Source organism: Canis lupus, chromosome 6, assembly GCF_011100685.1.
Source record: "Canis lupus familiaris isolate Mischka breed German Shepherd chromosome 6, alternate assembly UU_Cfam_GSD_1.0, whole genome shotgun sequence".
In the NCBI taxonomy this organism is placed as follows: domain Eukaryota; kingdom Metazoa; phylum Chordata; class Mammalia; order Carnivora; family Canidae; genus Canis; species Canis lupus.
The window spans coordinates 12,559,718-12,565,549 of NC_049227.1; the positions used below are offsets into that span (position 1 = coordinate 12,559,718).

Consider the following 5,832-nt stretch of genomic DNA (forward strand, 5'->3'; position numbering starts at 1 on the left):
AAAGGCAGACACTTAACCAACTAAGCCACCCAGGCGCCCCTGAATGATGCTTTTATTTATTTATCTTTAAAGATTTATTTATCATGAGAAACACACACACACACAGAGGGAGAGACACAGGCAGAGGGAGAAGCAGGCTCCTCACAGGTAGCTGGATGTGGGACTAGATACCAGATCCTGGGATCACGCCCTGAGCTGAAGGCAGACAATCAACCAGTGAACCACCCAGGCGTCCCTGAATGATGCTTTTAAATTCATGAAGTAAAATGCATGTATTACAAAGGAAACTTTTTTGATTACAGTTGTTAACAAGTTGAAAGTATAAATGTGTTGATTCAGTAACCAATATATGCATTAACTTTATTACTGCCTTAAATAACGCCTCAAGCCTAGAGATTCTACACTATGGGGGTTCCATTCGGGTTTCCGTCCTGCAGACCTCAGGTTTTCTCATTATATCGTTCAAGTGAAAAGGTAGTGGCGCCCAGCTCTTCATTCCTAAGAACACCACGATCTGGTTAGCTTCCATCAAAAACTCCTGCAGGTCAGTACTTTGTGGAAACACCTCCATCTCTGTGTAATTTGCCCACTTGGCCTCTAATATTTAAGAGTCCCAGCTCAGCCTCTGCCACTAGAGGTGCCATCAGCCCCCTGAGATCAGGAGCCCACCTCAGGGGAATATCACCCCCTGATGCCAGCCCACAGAAGGTAGCCTCACATGGATGAGGCTGCTGCCCTACCAATATATTTCTCAAAGCCGTGCAGGTTACACATAAGTCACTCTCTTTGGACCCCTTCCTCTTATCCCTCTGTTGCTCATACCCATAAATCTAGCCACCCCCCCCCTACAGGATCACAGTCCACCCCATTGAGCCTAACACCCCAGACCTCTTCTCCACCCAGAGCCCCTGGGTTCGTTTTTTATTGATAGAAATTAGCAACATTTGTTTTTCATTTGGAGGATAAGCTATTTTCTCCAGGGTCAACCTTGACTTCTGAGCACCTGGGGCATGCTGAAATCTGACCTTCATTCCAGGGTGGTGCTGGGGGGAGCCTGCATGAGGGTCGCTTCAGGCAAGGGTGTTAGGAATCTTCAGCAGGAAAGGTTAGATTCCTCAGGTATGGGAGGAGGGGCTGCTTCTGCCTGCCCAGGAGGCTGCTGCACCCAGAAGCTGAGCTTCAAGTGCATTCACCCAGATGTCCAGACTCAGGGTGCCCAGCCCCACGGTGTAATCGTGTGCATGAAATATGGGGTGCCCGTGTACCCTGGGTACCTCATCTAATAAAGGAGAGATGGGCAGCCTGGGTGGCTCAGTGGTTTAGTGCCGCCTTCAGCCCAGGATGTGATCCTGGAGATCCAGAATTGAGTCCCACGTCGGGCTCGCTGCATGGAGCCTGCTTCTCTCTCTGCCCCCTCCCCCATCCTCTCTCTGTGTCTCTCATGAATAAATCAATAAAATCTTTAGAAAAATAAAAAAGGAGAGAAATGTCTCCCCCAGTAGGGCTGCTGGGAGACGCAGCCAGACCTCTTGGTGGGTGGGTGATGACTGGGTCCTGGGGTGACTGAGGAGGCTCCTCTTGCTTGGTGCTTTCCCATGGCCTCCTCTTATCCGGCAAGAAGTGAGGTAAAACCTGAAGAGGTGAAGGAGGGTTGAAAATGAGGTGCTGGGGCACCTGGGTGGCTCTATTGGTGAAGCGTCTGCCTTCAGCTCAGGTCGTGGTCTCTGGGTCCTGGGATTAAGCCCTGAATCCATCCGGCTCCCTGCTCAGCGGGAGTCTGCTTCTCCTTCTCCCTCTGCCATTCCCCCCACTTGTGCTCTCTCTCTTTTGTGTAAAATAAATAAATAAATACAATATTTAATAAAAGAAAAGAAAGAAAATGAGGTGCTATGGAGGAGAGTGCCTACGTAGGGTGGCTGGGTGGCACGGGGAGAATCCAGTCACTCCCTAAGGCATGGAATGTAGATGCACCGAGACGCCTAGCGAGGGAGTGTCCCCGCTAGAGGGCACCCGAGAGGTGTGTCTTCCAGCCAGTACCGCCTTCAATCCTGCCCGAACCAGCTGTCAGCACCCCCAGGCCTCCCCCCAAGGGCTCCCTGACTACACAATCTCTCTGTCCATCTCTCTCTTGCTCACACTACCCCCAGACCCTGCCCTTCTCAGCTGTCATCTTGGCCTAGTCATGTAAACTTTCTGCTTTTGGGGGTCTCCCTCCATTCCCCATGTGGGTCACAGAAGGCTTTCACCAGACAGGGCACAGTGCCCATGGTTGGGTTTGTTTGTTTGTTTGTTTAAGATTTTATTTATTTATTCATGATAGACATAGAGAGAGAGAGGCAGAGACACAGGCAGAGGGAGAAGCAGGCTTATGCAGGGAGCCTGACGTGGGACCCGATCCCAGGACTCCAGGATCACATCCTGGGCCAAAGGCAGGCGCTGAACCGCTGAGCCACCCAGGGATCCCCTGTTTGTTTTTTAAGATTTCATTTATTTATTCATGATAGACACACACAGAGAGGCAGAGACATGGGCAGAGGGAGAAGCAGGCTTCTGGCAGGACCCCAGGATCAGGACCTGAGCTGAAAGCAGACGCTCAACCACGGAGCCACTCAGGCGCCCATCTGGGTGTTCAAAATTAGTGGGAGGAAAAGCAGGCTACTGTCCTTTTGCTTTCTCTTTTCTCTTCTCTCTCCTTTCCCGGATGCCCTTTCTTAACCCCTCTTCCCTTCCTCCCCGCACTGTCCTCCCTTCCTTCCCGCAGGCCTGGGTTGCCCACAGCCCTCTGGGGATCTCTGGGCTCTGTGTCCCCAACAGTGTTGATTGGCGGGCACTCACCATCCCTGTGTGTCCTTGTCACCCACAGAGGCTTCCTGAGGATCTAGCCACCTGGAATCCGAGGCCAGGTGACTTGCCGGCCTGTATCCAGCTGGTACACTGGCCCTGAGCCTCACCTGGAGTGACCCTGGCCCCGGGGACAGGACAGTCAGGACAGGACGGGACAGGCAGGGCAAGTGGTTGGCTGGCCCCATTTGTCAGAAACACAAGCCTTCCCACCCAGGCCAGCCTAGGCCATTGGCCTAATGGAGCTGTGGGCTGAGGACCTTCCCACCCTGGCCCCCCTATCCTAGCAAGTCCTCCCTTCTCCCAGGGTGGCTTAGGAAGAGGGGAGCCCCATAGACCCTTTTGTTGAGCCTAGGGCTCATACTCAGCACTTTGCAGGAATCCCCTCATGTAATTCTCAATAAACTTTCCCCAAGGGGATTATGGATTGCCCCATTGTACAGAAGAAACTGAGGGTTGACCTTGTCCAATTCCAAGCCATTATGCTTTCCTTCCCCTTTCATTGTGAAAGTGAAATATTTCAAATACACAGAAAAGGACAGAGAGGAAGGTAATGTACTCCCAGCCCTAGTCATCATTTTACCATGTTTCCTTCAGTTTTGTTTTCTGAAAGATTTATAGGATATCAGAATCAGTGGACCCCCACCCTTCTCTGCTTCTCCCTGTGCCCCCTCCCACCTCCACCCGGAGCTGTGACAGCAGCTCCCTCCCACCTTCCTATGGCCCCTGTGCCTTCGCGGACACCCCTCTCCGACTATGGGAGTGTCCCGCATGTGCATTCCTTTCTTTTACAGTTCTGTATTGGGGTATAATTTCCATAGAGTGGAGGTCACCGACCTTGAGTGCACAGCCATAGGGCCACCACCCTACATGGTACACTTCCATTCCAGGAAGTCCCCTGCACGAGCCTCCCTGCCTGTCGGGGCCTGCCCCCCCCCCACCTTTGGACAGCCAGGCAGCGCACCAGGCAGGGGTGCCGCCGGGGTTCTCGCACTGCCCCCCACTGCCAGGCGAGCCCCGCGGTCCGCCCCGCACCCCTGACCCGCCCCTGCCCGGGCGCTCTCCCGGCGCAGCTGGCTCCGGGCTGCGGCTGAGATTTCTGGGCAGCAGCGTGGCCTCCCCCGAGGCGTCTCCGCAGGCGCCGCGCGGACCCGCAGCTCCGGGAGGGGAGGCCAGCGGGGGACGCCCCCCGGGCCCGCGCTCGGCCGTCCCGAGCCGGGGCGTTTCGAAAGGCCCCGCCGCACCTCGGCCCCCTCCCCGGGCCCCTCGGAAAACGGGAAGTTCGGGGAGGAAGCTGCGCGCCGCGCGCCCGGCGGCCCGCGGGCCGGATGACTAAGTTTGGCGGCGCGACCCGCGGCCGCTTGCCTTTTATGGCGGCCTCGTGGGCAGCGGACGTGGCCGGGCCGCGGGGACCGCGCGGGCCGCGCTGGGAGGGGGCGCGCGGCCTCCCCTGAACTCCGGCGGCGAGAGACCGAGGCCGGGGCAGGGGCGGAGCCTCCCGAGGTCACCTAGCGCGGCGAGGTGGAGCCAGATGCCACCCGAGGGCCTCGCTGCGGGCCCAGGGCCCCGGCCCGGACGACTCACCCTGGGGGCGGAGGAGGGAGCACCCGCTGTGCGTCCCGGCGTCCACTGCCCGCCTCTCTGCCCAGCGCAGCCCTGAGGCGCCCCGGGAGGGATGGGAGTGGGTGGGGTGCGGCGCGCTAAGCCCGCGCCGGAGCGGCCGGGAGCTCTGCTTTACATTTGCACCGGCCCGGGAGGGGAAAAGCCTGTCCCCGGGTTAGCAGACCGGGAAACTGAGGCTGTGCGCCAAAGCAACGTGAGCCCGAGGTCACCGGCGAGCCCAGTGACCAATGTGGCCGAGAGGGAGCACCTAATCTCTAGTCTCTGGAGGTATTAAAATGCACTGTACGCGCCCCTCGAAGTATGATGCGTACGCATCTCCCCAGAGCGGAGTTACGGTGTGACCCTGGGCGCGCCGGTGGTTCCCGAGGTTCCCCGCACCCGCCGGGCTGAGGGCCTCAGGCCGTGCAAACGCAAAGTGGGGACAAAGTGCGCGGCGCTGGGGCGGGTGCGGAGGAGGGGATCGCGGTGGGGACGGTGGTCGCGGCAAGGGGGTGGGGGACGCCAGGGCGGGGGCGAGGCGGGGATTCAGGGAACTTCCCCTCCCGGGAGCCCCCCTCCCCCCGCGCCGGGCCGCCGACGGCTCCCCCGAGGCCGGAGGACGTGGGGGGCGGCCCAGGCCGAGCTGCGAGGCCGGGCCTGTGAGCCCAACGCCCCCTCCCCGGGTGCTCCCAAACCTCGCCTTTTATGGAGAGGAAGCGGGGCCAAGTGGGCCGGGCCGGCCGGGGAGGGGGCGGGGAGGGGGCCCGCGGGGAGCTCGGCCTGGCCCGGCCCGGCCCGTGCTGGACACGCTCTGGGAGCGCCCGGCTTATCTGCCCGCCGGTACGCAGTCCTGGGACGGGGGAGGCTCGGAGCCGCGGCCACGTGAGCCTGAAACGCGCGGGCCTGGCAGCGCCAGATAATAGCACCCCACCCCACCCTGAGCCACCCCTGAGCCTGAGCCCTGGGCTGAAGGCCGTGCCCAGACCCCCGAGGCTGAGCCGGAGCCCCTGCTCGGGGCTCCACCAACCCAAGCTGGAAGGCTTGTCTGGGGGATGGGTCTGACCATTGCTCACCTGGGGGTGGGGGTCAGGCAGTTACCTACCTGGTGTGTCCAGATGGGCCCTCTCCCCTCTGATTTGCTTAGACCTAGACAACCTGGGAGTGTCTGTCTTGTAGCCCACTGTCTGGACCCAGATTCTGAGCAGATAAAATCCTCCTCCACCCTCGACTGTTACCTCCAACAGCCCTGGCCACTTGGCAGGACAGCATTGATGTGCTGCGGGATGCTGAGAACCCAGTATTCCACTCCATCCGGGTGGTCCAGAGTCCACCTGGGGCCCTGGAATGCTGGTCTGAGGCCACCGGGGCTCCAACAATGGGAATGAGCAC

At 59.2% G+C, this 5,832-nt stretch overlaps 1 long non-coding RNA gene across 1 annotated transcript; it reads right to left on the reverse strand.

Annotated features, from left to right (window-relative positions):
• Positions 1–236: 236 nt before the first annotated feature.
• LOC119872162 lies at positions 237–4,518 on the reverse strand. Its single transcript, XR_005360642.1, has 3 exons — positions 4,426–4,518; positions 2,836–2,962; positions 237–1,632 (listed from the first exon to the last, which is right to left on the reverse strand). It is a non-coding gene; the product is annotated as an uncharacterized LOC119872162 (long non-coding RNA).
• Positions 4,519–5,832: the final 1,314 nt, after the last annotated feature.